Raw genomic sequence first — 13,870 nt, 5'->3', positions numbered from 1 at the left:
ACAAAGTCTATAAAATGGTATAAAAAAGATTTATGTGAATGAAGAATGGGCTTTTTCCACCATGAAGAAAATGGAGTCTGCGTGATTTATTCCAATACTCAAGTGACTAAAGGGGATCAGTGTCCTCTGAGCACCATGAATTCCTGTCTGTCCAGTGCTAGGCATTCCTAGGGAACCTCCAGGCTGATGTAATGCCCACTTGATGTTCTGAGCCCCAAAAACAAGAGTCTGCACAAACTGAAATTCTGCACTGCCCCACATTCCCTGTCCCATTGCAGCCACAGAAATAAAGATACAGGTGTATTACACTTCACTTAAATCTCCTTGGTCTTGTTTTAATGCCTTTTTGGCACTACTTACAAACAGAGGCCAGCCAAAATTAAGGGAATAAAAAGCACCTATATTTATTGAAGGCCTTCAGGAACATTTAAGGTAGAGGAAGCCCACCCAGGGGCTACACCCAAAAAGTGGATGATGGCCCATGGGTTTTCACACTTTTATAAGTGTGATCCATTTGCATATTGGGAGTTAATCTTCCAATCACAGACACAGGTAATGAAGTCATTTACACCATGTTTGCTTTCTAAATCTGAGCCTCTTAGCATCTGATTCTTCCATCACCTCTCCCATCAGGTCTTGGATGAGTTCATTTTGGTTTTTCCACACAGAAAAGGCTTTATTTCCCTTTTCCAGACTATGAGAAGTTTCCAGCTACCATGCTAGGTTTCAGCTACCAAGCTGGTCCAGGGCCAATGACCAGAAGGTTTAATCCTGGCTATGCTATTTGACCCTAGAGTTCACATTCCTGACCAGCAGCACAGGTGCTCCTTATAAAACCCCTAAATAACTGTTCTTAGAGGTAATGCTGCCATCACAAGCAACTGGCATTCAAATATAGCAAGGAGAAAGCTCTTCTCTCTCTGAGTCCTCCATTTCAAGACCATTTCATCATGGCAATGGAACAATGAACAGTGAGATGGAATTGTGGTTCTGTAAGGCTATTTTGGCTGATTTCTTTTTTTTTTTTCCTCAAAAAAACCCAATATGACATCTGACAACTAACAGAATAACAGCTGTAATAGTGCCAAGGAAAGAAAGAAAGAAAGAAAAATAAAAAGGATGAGACAAATTTGCCACCAGAAGAATATAAAAGTTGGGTTTTTTTTCCCTTCCCTAAATTAATGCAAAATTAAAAAAAAAATGGTTCTGGCAAGTAGGCTGAGTTTGTATTAAAGGAAATTGCTCATCATAGTACAAAGAATATTTGAAACCAAATTGCAGATATTTGCATAATAGTTCTTTTACTTTCTTTCCCCCTCTTTTTTTTTTTAGTAAAACAAAAAGATGAACAAGACACTAATTATAGGGTTTTTTCCCTCCCAATAAGAAAAGAGCAGATGTCCTCACTGGGGGGAGTGACTCCTTCCCTTTTCTTCCTCAATGTATGTGAAGAAATAAATAAATTAATAAATAGAGACTATTTGATGAGATAATGGAGGAGCAGATCTGAGAAAGATTCTGATGCAACAAATTAGAAAAGGGATCTGAATTTAACTACTTTTACTCACATTCCAATAAATACAGTTCCCACTCACTTAACTCTTAAGTATGGGGACTCCTTGAAACAATTTTAGCTTTTCTTCTGTTGTGACTTGAAAATGTTCCTGTATAAATAAATACCTGTAGATAGGTGAATTACCCAGTCTCCAGAGCACAAAATTCCTCTGCCTCATTTTTTTCCTTTTTTTCCCATTCATTTTTCTCCTGCAGATGCATACAGGGACAGCACCTGCTGCCCACTCTGCCTCTGAGTAAAGGCAAGAGGTTCCCCGGGAGCCTGGAGCTGGAGTACTTTTCTTTCTAACCCAGACCTATTAGAACAAAAATGAGATTTTTCTTTTCCTTTTTTTTTTTTTTTTTTGTCTTCCAAGGGCCCACACAGAAAGCTTTGAAGCTTGTGTCCATTAGTCTCCAGCTACTTTCTATTGCCAAGTCCATCTGTGTCCAAAGGAAAACCACTTCTGTACAACAATAAAAGCAAGCAGTGCCATTTGTCTCATTGTGATGTTACAGGAAAGCACCTGCTTTTCCAATAGTTTTGGGCAAGAGTTTCAGGGAAAAAAAAAGTCAAAATGTTTTTTTATAAAATATAATGGACTTATCTGTAATGAATTAAGACACACACAGAGGGCAAGGAAATCTTCATTATAGATCTAAGCCACTAATAGATACTAATTTAGCATGAATCCTGGCTTCACATAGTTATTCTCATTAGTAAAACTATTGTTATTTTTATTGAACTTCCATCTCCAGAATAACTAAAATCAGGGCTATGTGTATCTAGCACAGCAAAACACAAAGTAAAAGAGATTGCAATTGTTCTGCTAGAGTCTAATTAGACAAAACAAACACTAACAACAGAAACATTATGACTTAGGAGCATTTTAAGAATCTGTTCAGTAAATAAGTAATACAAGTCTCCAGTTTCAAACCTGTTTGGACATGAAAGACCCTAGAGCTGTAATCTTTTTGGCACTTGGACACTCAGCAGCCTGGTTCCTAATATAATTGTCTAAAACACTTTAAGCAGGTGAGGGACCTACACTAACAAACATGGCTGGTGGCACTGGCATCTCTGAAAACCAGCCTCTGCAATTTCCTGGGCCTTTTGGTAGCTGTGGGTCTTCAGCTCTTCTATCTACACTCAACTGGAACAATTAAAGGAATGAGTTTGGAGTTCTAATTTAATGGAGAAGAAACTGAGGTACCAAAAGGTACCAAAAACCCTTCTATCCAAACTCACATGGGAAGTCTGGAGAACAAATGGAAACAGTGCTCCAGATCACTTTACTTTTCTCTCCTGAAAAAATTCACAACCATAATTCCTCTCTTCATCCATTCTCAATGTGATTATTACATTATTACTCCATTAAGCTCAACTCTTGTGATTTATACACACAAGCCTGTATTAAACAGTAACATTAAACAATCACATAAATGTTATTTTAATAGTTCACACTTATCTGCCTGCTGTGTGCACTAAGAAACAAGAGAGCAGCCCAAAGAAGGTTGAGTTTGTTCCAGCGAGCAATCACCACACCTATTACTGGTTTCTGTCAGAGAACTATGTCAAAAGGGGTCTGGGGTGATGAACTGCAATTTGGAAATCTCACCTAAAACTGTTTCCTGGTCTATCCACACTCTGCAGTCATGTCTGAAATATCTTTAATTTGGCTGCTGTTTCTGAAAAGTAACTCAAAATCCAGCTAAAGCACAATTTTCAGGATGGGGAAAAAAACCCACAGTTCTTAAGATTGTGAGAACAAAGAATGCTCTGAGTACACCTACAGCACATCTTACAAGGTATTTAACTTCCCCCTTTACTACTTTGACATGATATTGCCAACAGTTACAGCTGGAAACAAAACATAAACATTAGCCAGCATGGTGGTTGCTGAAGAACAGCCTTTGGTACTGATTCTGCTTTTCTGACCATGCAGTTTGCAAACCAGGGGGTCAGCAAGGTGCATGTGCCAGTAGCAGTGAGATAATTCCATAGTTTGCCACAATTAGGTCCATGTTGAACATTTATTTCCACCCAGGTAGCCCAGGGCACAACTCTCTTCAGCTCATGCCCTTATTCATTCGTACACACTCACATCCCCTGTTCAAGGGGAGCATCACAGATCTGCTTCCCCACTTTGGCAAGCCCAGAGTAAATGTTACTGCCCTTCTTTAAGCAGATGAAGATATTCACCTGATAAAGAGTTAAGTAATCACAAAGTCTGAGAAATCTCTTTTCCTGACCGTCTGCTTCTAAATGTTCCTGCCATAAAATGCCCTCAAACAAAGCAAAACAAAAGATGAAAGAACAACTCCATGCCTGTTTTTGCTAATAAATGTTGAGTAAGTAAAGGTACTTAAAGCTGACTTCACAGTACACTGTGCATTTTTCTGAAAGCACAGTTGAGCTAACAGGAGAGATACTACACTGAATACACTACTTTTTACATTAATTTTACAATTCTTCCAGTGGCTGGGGCAAACATCTCTCTGGAATGCACCTTTAACCTGCTGCAGGGCAGATCCAATCACAGCCCAGCATTTAATATATTTCAAAGTCTTTTGTTTGTCTGCTAGGTCTTACCAATTGTTTAGGTGGTAGCTGACTCAGCCTGTGCAGTCTGCAGAACAACTTAGGCTAGGAGACGGCACAGAAATACATTTAACAACACACATGCCCACATTGGTGCTATGACAGTGACACCCATTGCTGTATTTCCTCTGTACTGCCATGCAGGATGCTGCTTTGATGGCCCTACAGCACTGCTGTGCTTCTAACAATTTTTCAGAAGGCAGCAAAACCTGCAGGCAGCTTGGCAGGGCCATGGTTGTGTCCCCTCAGCATCACCCACAGGTGACTTCAGTTGAGCCTTCCACGTTCAGCTCAGTCCTACTCTTCTCAGACATGCTATTCTGTATAAAGAAATCATGTCACACTGATCATTCCTCTCTTCTTTCCCTTCTCAACTGGGTGTGTTACTGCTCCTTTAAGCTCAGTTCTTGTGATTTATACACCCAAGCCTGGCTTGGGCCAGTGTTCCTGAGGAAACAGGTGACTGCAGCCTCCTTGGACACAGTGGACACCCCCAGGTTGTGCACAACAGTCTCTCAACTTCTCTCTGGAGAAGCAGGACTCGGGAGCAAACAAACAGAGGTATTAAAATAAGTTAATAATCTTTCAGTACATGCTCCAAGCATAGAGGAAGGTGAATTACAGAAGTACAGGTTCATCAGAGGTTGTTGCACAACGTGCAGGAGTTCACATCCAGATCCTGAATTCACACTCACCTGCCCAACTGCTTTTCCTACAGGGAAATGCTGAATTTGCCTGGCACAACAGGAAATAACTGGAGGTCCAAAAGCCCTGTCATTGAGGGGGTTTAATGAGCTGTTAGCCAGAGTTTTGCACTAACACCATCTCCTTGAAACTCACTCCGTGCCTGTTTTGCTTTAGTGTGAAAAATGCATATTTTATGATTGGCTTTTCACAAATATTAAAATGAATATTATATGTGCTATGTTAGAAAGTGATGCTGTATTAGTTCTCTTAAGTAGTGTGCTAAATATAGCTTTAGGTTATAACAATGTTAAAATAGAAACTGTGCTATGTAATATACTTTTTTTAAAGAAAGGACTCCCAGCGAGATAGCAGCCACAGGACACCCAAATCTTTCAGAGAAAGAGAATTTATTCCTCCATTATCAGGAGAAACGAACTTCTTCCCACCTTCCTCAGCCATGAAGACTCTGTTAGGTTTACAAGGAAGACATTGACACTGACCAGACAGAATGCTGTGTTTGAATGGAATTTATGCATCATGCATGAGGTGTATGAATATGCAACAGGTTATTGTTTTTAAGGATTAATCCTCTGTTAATGGGGGGGTCCTTTTTTGGGCTTATTTTGCCCAGGAAAAGGTACCTGGACGTCTCTAACTCTTTGTTCTTATTGTCTTTTATTGTCCTAATCTCAATTGTTCAAATTTTTATTTCTCTAATTGTATTACTATTTTTTTACCATTTTATTACTATTCAACTTTTAAAAACAAGTGATTGGTGTTTTTCCCATTTAGGAAGTCTCGTTAAGGAACCTCTCTGTCTAACCAGAGGTCACACAATGAGCCTTGCTTGCTCATTGTATTTCCTCAGAGCCAGGACAAATTCTCAGGATTACAGAGGCTGCAGGTTTTGAAGGGGTGGTTTTGGACTTCATATTTTTTGGATGTGAGAGATTTGAGCTTTTTTGAGTCGAGTTTTCAATGAGGACCTCAGGCAGAGCTCCACAGTCAGTGGAGTCACTGCATATTTACACTGGAGTACAGCTGTGCTGTAACATTAAATGGTGAGACTAACTTAGTTCAGAAAGTTCTAGAAACCAATCTGTCAGGTGTGCCACTACTCTAGGATTAAAACTAAGAATAAAAAATAAAAATTTCACTTCAGGGACCACAGCCCTGTGGCCTGTTCATGCACAAATGTGATGGAAACAGCCCCCAGACAAGTGCCGCTCACTTGACTCCTATCCAGCCAGTGCCATCAGCAGAAGATGGCCCCAGGCCAGTGTCCTGCAGCCTGGTGAGGAGCCAGGCATGGCACAGCCCTGGAGCACTGTGCTCTCCCCTGCCCACCATCAGAGCTGGTCTCTGGCTGCTCTCTCACTGCTGAGAGCCTTTTCTGCAGCTATGATATGTCTTTAAATGAGCTGCATCTCTCAGAGCAGGCAACCCCTCTGAGACTGCCCTGCCTGTCACAGCACTTGCACAGCACACAGGGCACCAGGCTGACTGACAGCTCACAGGCACTGCCTGCCTTGTGGACACTGAATTCAAAAGCCAGCCACTGCCCCATGCGACTCAAATGCATTAGAGAGATGCCCCACTTTCCTCCAAACACCCAAAACTAGCAGAAATCAGGGATGTGAAAGCTCTCCCTCTTGAAGGTCATACTTGCAGACTGCTGGGTGAAACCCTCCTGCCCACATCAGAGAAGCACTAGGTCTATTCATGCAGGAATAAACATCTTCATACACTTACAGAAGCACTGCTGGCTCACTTTGTATTTTGATGCAACATAAAATGAATTAGGAAAAGAAAGCAGCACTGTGATCCCTGTCCTGTGAACACCGAGAGCATGGATCACTGTGCTGACTCCAACAGGGCTCAGGTGCTGAGAATTATTGCTCAAATGCTTGGAAGTGTAGGGGATAAGTTTTGTAGGACCCCCACAGCACATGCTTGTTCCTTCTCCCTGCTTTGTGCCAATTAAGTCTCCTAATTAATCACAGCCTGCGTTAGCAGAGGAGGAACTTCAGCTCTAAAACAACAGGCCTCAAGTGCACAACAAACTAAGTGTAGATTTTCCATCAAACATCTGACCAGGAACAGCTCCCACCAGCATTTCTGTCAATCTTGCCCTGAAAAAATGGTCATGGTGATGAGAAAAGCAAAATCTAGCCCATTTTCAATTCACTTTTATGCATAATAGCCAAAGACCTCAGCAACCAGAATTGTTCCCATTGAAAGTTGTCAGGACAAGTTACAGTGAGTTTCATTCTGGGGATTCCCACCTTGGAGATCAGAAGTAAGTGTTTTAACAGCAAAAATATCATGTCATTGTGACAAATGTTTTACGTACAGCCTGTGACACACATCATTATTTCAGAGCAGTCTGTCCAAAGTGATTTGTTTCTTACTATTTTGATGCAACTAGCAAAAATATTTGAAGTTGTAACCATGCAGTCTAACAAAGCCATCATTTTAAAGAGGAGGGTAAACAGACATTACCACTGAGCTTAAAGGTATAGTCAGCCTTGGCTGCACATGCCTTTCCAAAGGAGGGAGTTATTGCTTTGATTTTTGATTTAGGATGAGTGATGGCAAGGTCTCTAGAATGAAAAAAACCCCAAAGTTCTCACTCCTTTCTGAACAGTCTTCAGGTATTGCTTTGATATTTTCTGGTATCACTGAAAAGCTTGACTTTATCATCACACATTCCTTCTTCAGGATCAATTTAAAGGGATAAAGCACCAGATTAAAGCCTAATTTCGTCAAGTGTATAATCAACACTAAGAATTGTTTTAATCAAAGCTACTTTTTGCCTAGTTATTTAATTTCTCACAACAGAGAATTCAAATCAGACTCATCTCCATCTTTCCCTCATCTGTATTCAGCTGCACAAGAACCTCACACACAGGACCTGGGTACTGCACAGGGATGGAATTTGAACATGGGGAGTTTCATTGGACTGTTTGGTTCACTGGGAGATTTTTCTTCACCTGACTCCACAGAAGTCCTCAAAGCTGCCTCCTGCTTCCTGTGTCACATCCACATTGCTCTGCCTGTGATTTCCTCCCAAGTTTCTACAGCTCTGCCTCCCACCTTTTCTTCCCTACCTTCTTTTACCTCCGGCTCCTGAAGACAAGATTAAAACCCCCTTAAAAAGACTCTTTAAAGAACCCATGGCCCTCAAAGGACAAGGTGGGGATGGCAGGGGAGTGGCTGGGGCTGCCCACACCTCATGCAGGTGTGGGTGAGATTGCTGACAACTAAAGATCTAAATCATTTATGTTCCTTGGCAATAAATTCAGCTAAATTCACCCCTGGATTTCCACAAGATTTGGGCACCCTGCTGTCAGGGTAATACATATGTAACATTATAATCATAATGACTCTTTTTTTCATGTTGATAAAATGTTGGCATCTGCGATAACCACCAGAGCAAATATGACGTCAGATCTTTTATGTATGGCCATGCTCAGGTCCTGGCATCTGTCAGGGCAAGCCAAAGAACTCCCAAACCAAGCATGTTTCAATGAGTGGCTGCCTGCCACCAATACAAACACCTCAGTCAAATCCATACATAAAACTGTAATTAATAGTTTTCATTTCTGCCTGTGTGGATGCAAGAAAAATCTCCCTGAATTTACAGAATTCAAGCAAAACATTGTAGACAAACACCATTCAAACTTGTAGTACTGCAGGAGGGAGTACCTATTTTAGAAGTGATCTAATTTGAAATGCTCCAAAGAGGGTGAAATAATAATTTATGTCATGCTTTTATCCTCTTTTGTGAATTACCACCATCTCAAGATCATTAATTATGCTCATAAGACAGCCTGGTATCACAGATCCTGCATTTCCAAAGGAACTATCCAGCTAATAGGACTCTACAAATCAAAACCCAAACATTTTTTTCCTAGCATTTCCTACAGCAAACTTTGACAAGGCCAACTGGGGTGAATGTGCTTTTCAACAGCCTTGCAGCTGTCTGGAAAAAAAAAAAAAAAGTGAAAAAGGCTCTTTTTAAGTGATACTGCCAGGGAAACTCCAGGCACAGGAAGAACCAGTGGTGTCCCCCAGGGATCAGTTCTGTTTAATATCTTTACTGATCATCTGGATGAGGGGATTGAGTCCTCCATCAGTAAATTTGCAGATGACACCAAGCTGGAGGATTATGTTGATCTGTTGGAGGGCTCTGCAGAAGGACCTGGAACAGCTGGATGGATGGGCAGAGTCCAGAAAGATGAGTTTTAACAATCCAAGCGCCAAGTCCTGCATTTTGGCCACAATAACCCCTGCAGCACTACAGGCAGGGGACAGTGTGGCCAGACAGTGCCCAGGCACAAAGGGACCTGAGGGTACTCACTGACCATGAGCCAGCAGTGTGCCCTGGTGGCCAAGAAGGCCAAGGGCTCCTGGCCTGGATTAGGAATGGTGCGGCAGGCAGGGGCAGGGAGGTCATTCTGCCCTGCACTGGGCACCGGTGAGGGCACACTTTGAGTGCTGTGTCCAGCTCTGGCCCCTCAGTTTGGGAAGGACCTTGAGGGGCTGGAACAGATCCAGAGGGGGCAAGGAGGCTGGAGAGGGGCTGGGAACACAAACCCTGTGAGGAACCACTGAGGGAGCTGTGGAGGGATTCCCCTCCAAGAAATAAAGAGGGATTTCCCCAACTTGAAATCACCAGGAGACAGTGATGGACTTATTTTTCAACCATTGGCACCCACTGTAACCATTACATGAAGACACTCAGCAATGCAATGAATAGCTACAGATGGCCCAGGGTATCCAATCTCTCCTTTCTGACCGGGGTGCTCAGCCTGGAGAAAAGGAGACTCAGGAGTGACCTTATCACTCTCTATAGCTCCTGAAAGGTGCCTGTGCTCAGGTGGGGTTGGGCTCTTTCTCCAGGCAATGACCAACAGAATGAGAGGACACAGCTTTAAGCTGTGCCAGGGAAGTTCAGGCTGGGCATCAGGAAAAAATTCACTGAAAAAGCAATTGAGCATTGGAAGGGGCTGCCCAGGGAGGTGGTGGAGTCACTGTCCCAGAAGGTGTTTAAAAAAAGACTGGATGTGGCACCCAGTACCATGGTTTAGTTGATAAGGTGGTGTTAGGTCATAGGTTGGACTCAATGATCTCAAAGGTCTTTTCCAGCCTAGCTCAGGCTGTGATTCTGTGAACTATAAGGAAACCTGGAAGCTCAAGGCACTACCACTGTGTCAAAGTCAGTGCTAGAGACATACCCAGAGCAGCTGTGTGCATGTGCCATGCCAAGCTGACTTTCAGCTCTGAGGGAGGGTGCACTTGCAGCCTGATTACAAAGCACTAATCCCACCCACACTGTGGAGATTTTGTCTGCCAGCACCTACTTTGTATCTTACTGCCAAGATCAGCATTCAAGAGGCTGACATTTAATAAAAAGCAGGAAAAAGTATCCATAGCTGTTTCACCATCAGCCTTCCTAACCATCACCATTACTATTTGACATGTCTTTTATAAAGCAGAAGTATGGTTTCATGTAATTAATCCAGCTATTCCCTGTTGCATGCCTTCACATTTTTGTTTCTTGGAAAGACCCAACACCACCATGGTGTGATCACCTTACTGGGATCAAAGATGATGTTCAAAACACCATCACTTGTCAGTTCCTTGGTCACTTCTAGTGGAATTCTGAGCCAGTGAAATGCCAAAGCCCCAGAAAGCTGCAGCACATCATTGAGAGAAATACCACCCATGTTTTTGCAGAGGGCTAATTTGCAAGTTTGAGTGGAGCTACAAACATTTAAAAGGTGACACAGTGTGGTTTAAGGTGTTTTCTGGAGCTCCAGAACACTTTGAGAGTTTGCCATTAACACTGGCATCAATAAATTTTCTTTTGGTTTGGCGTTTCAGTGCCATCTGTGCCCCTCAGCCGATGAAGACATTTATCACAGAGCAACCAGACACATCTCCCACCCCTGCTGAAACCCAGGCAGGACACAGCATTCAGATCCTCAGAGATGGCCTAGCTCTGGAAAATGGCTCCCTGCTGCCCACAACTTAACCACATGCACAAAATGTTTAACATTCCAATTTGGATTTGACAACATTCTTGCCTAATAACATAGTCTGAATTTTGAAACAACAAATGACTTCAAAGGAGGAATTCACCAGAGTTCATTCAGAGTGTGATAAAACCAGGTGCTTCAATCACTGTCACATTTCAAAACACATCATCTGGCTGAGGAATTCACTGGAATATATTTCCCATTGAAAAGCTTCAGCAGAAACTCTCCCTTTGAGTTTCAGCAAGTTAATAAATGTTTTATCAAGAAATATTTGTTCAATATTTTGCTAAGAAAACAATCCCAACAAGGAAATTTATTTTCTCTCCTCAGTCCAAATACCATTTTTTTCCAAATGCTTTGGTTATTAAAATAGCTTTTCAGAGGGACTTGTGTTTTTAGCTGGTGACTCTAGCTATTGATCTAAACCAACAAGACTTCATCTAAAAAAAACCAAAACAATTTGCACAGCTTCAGAAAACAAGAAGCTAAATTCTGTTTCTATGCATACTAAAAATCCCACTGAACTCTTTCAAAGGCCACTGCCCAGTCAGGAAAAGTATCCTTGACACTGGAGAATGTTTCCAAATGGATCCAGCCTACCCACTGACATGGCTCAGTCCATCACAGCCCTGGGAACTGCCTGTAGCCAGGCCCAGCCCCACATTCCCTACCTCACTGAGATCTTACATTTCCATCAGATCAACTCAGATTATCTCTCAGATAATCAGATAAACTGTTCTTTGTACCTCAGCTGTTTCCTACCTTTGCCCTGCTCCAGGTCTCAGAATTTACCTGAGCAAGCTGATCAAGGAGAGCCTTCCAAGCTGAAATTTGTCAGCACAGCTCCAAAATCCACACAACCATACTTCCTTAAACATTTCTGTGTCCTTTGTCATGAAAAGCATGAGGACAAAAACAAGCTCTGGCCTATGATAAACCGATGCAATTTTATTTTGAACAATGCTTATTCACCTCTGTAATTAAAAGCCTGGTATTCTAGATGAAGCAGAAACCTTCAGAATACACTTGCATTCACCTTGCAAGTAACTAAGAGGGAAAAATCCCTATTCTCCCTCTCCTGTTGCTAATAGACAATTTACTTTATGTATCAAGTGCCATTCAGCATCTTTAAAACACCTGATCTAGGAAAAAGCTAATGAAAACAACATTTTAAACACATTCTCAACTGATAAAACAGCTTTGTCTGAAAAAAAAAAACACCCTCACATAGTATTTTCTTGTCTACATAAACATCCTAAGGTAATTTTAAACCTGAAGATAATTAAAAATCAATTTTAAAAATTAAGTAATTTTCTCAGAGGTTATGGGATCTGTGTTGCAATTCAGAGTTCCAAGTATAAATTTCTGTAGTAATAATTATTCCTCTCCCCTTCATCTGTTCTATCTGTCTTGACTGAATACCTTTCAGGGCAGGAACAATCTCACCACACTTTCCTCAGGTCCAAGAGATGCTGCATTACCACAACAAGAAGCAGCACTATCCTAGTTAGTATGGAAAATATTGCTCTGCAAAATCTCTTTAATTTTGGAGCTACAGCTTCAGTAGAGAAGGACCAGGCATTTCCAACCAGCCCCAGTGTGGCCTCAAATGGATCTGCTTATACCAATTATTGCACTGATATCTCAAAAGTCTTGGCAGAATATCATCAGCAAGTCAGGAACCAACTTCTTCTGCCTTATTTCTTCCATCATGAGCAGCAATAGGAATATCTGATTGTCTCTTGTAAATAATAGCTACAATATTAATGCAAGCAGATGTTAATTATTTTTAGAAATCTCTGACAGTTGCTGATGCATCAGAGATGTCTGGATCAGTGCTGAGGCACAGAAAACAATTTTTGAGGGGTTATTTGCAACAAAGCACTGAGGGAGAAGTACAAACTACAGTCTTTGGAGGGAAAATGGATTTTGACAGTAATAGTTGAAATTCAGCTCCTATAAGCCTGTGCTTCCGTACCCTTACATTCCTATTACAAATGGTCACAGCATCATCATTTATATGGATATATGGATTTTTTTTTCTCCTTACAACATAAAAAGCTTGTTCTCCCTTAACTTTAAGTTGACTTGGCAGCTCATTAGATCTGCCATTAACCTCAAACCAGTGATGGCTTGTTTGAGATGCATTACAGTTAAGCTTGTGGAAACAGTACCTCTCTTTTATTAACAGGGGTCCCATAAAACCCTGCATTTTTTAGCAGTTTGGCAACATTCTGGCATACACAGTGCCCTTTAGGAACTTAAACATGTGCCTGTTTTATATTGTTAATAGGAGCTGGAGGCACAGAGAAAGAATGCAAAGCTCTTTCTTAACTACAAGTTTTCAATTTTAGTGATAAGGCAACACTTGTCACCCTGTTTTCAGTGACAAAACCTGCTTTAAAACTGGGTATCTGTGTCAGCTTCTTCTCATAACATATCAAGCATTATTAAAAGACCGTATTTTCCTTAAAAAAATTAATAATTTTACCATGTTTTGTCACTTTTACTTTGCATCTGAATCTCAGCAAGACTGTGAGAAGGATCCCAGTATCTCCAGCCACTTTGCTGCTGTTTAAGGAAAACTGTTTCTCCTGTTTGTAATGACAAGCCTGTGAGCTACAGTCTTCCACTCCAGCAGGGTCTGTGCCTGCAGAGGAACATTTCCCCTGTGCTTTAAATACCACCAAGCACTGGCTGTGCAGATGAAAAGTCCCACACCTGCAGGCACTATATCCTCTTGGGATGAGTCCCCAGAATTCAACTGAAATTTTTACTGAATCCTGTAAGATTACTCTCCTAAAAGCCCAATCCAGATACAAGTTCAGGGAAGATAAGAAGCTGGAGGAGAGCATTCTGACCCAGGCCCAGATCTGAACCATGGTGAAGGGTAGAAACACATAGCACAGTGCCAAGGAAAAAAACCTCCATGGTATTGAGACCAACAGAAAACTCACAGTGGAAATACAAATCCCATTAGCTC

General features: G+C 41.6%; 1 protein-coding gene across 1 annotated transcript in view; it reads right to left on the bottom strand.

Annotated features, from left to right (window-relative positions):
* The window catches only part of ERBB4 (erb-b2 receptor tyrosine kinase 4), a 483,510-nt gene that overhangs the window by 87,293 nt on the left and 382,347 nt on the right, over positions 1 to 13,870 (bottom strand). The window lies entirely within an intron of this gene.

The sequence above is a fragment of the Ammospiza caudacuta genome, chromosome 8 (genome assembly GCF_027887145.1).
Source record: "Ammospiza caudacuta isolate bAmmCau1 chromosome 8, bAmmCau1.pri, whole genome shotgun sequence".
NCBI lineage: Eukaryota > Metazoa > Chordata > Aves > Passeriformes > Passerellidae > Ammospiza > Ammospiza caudacuta.
The sequence above is the reverse complement of the archived record's forward strand: the minus strand, read 5'-3'. Positions and strand labels throughout refer to the sequence as shown.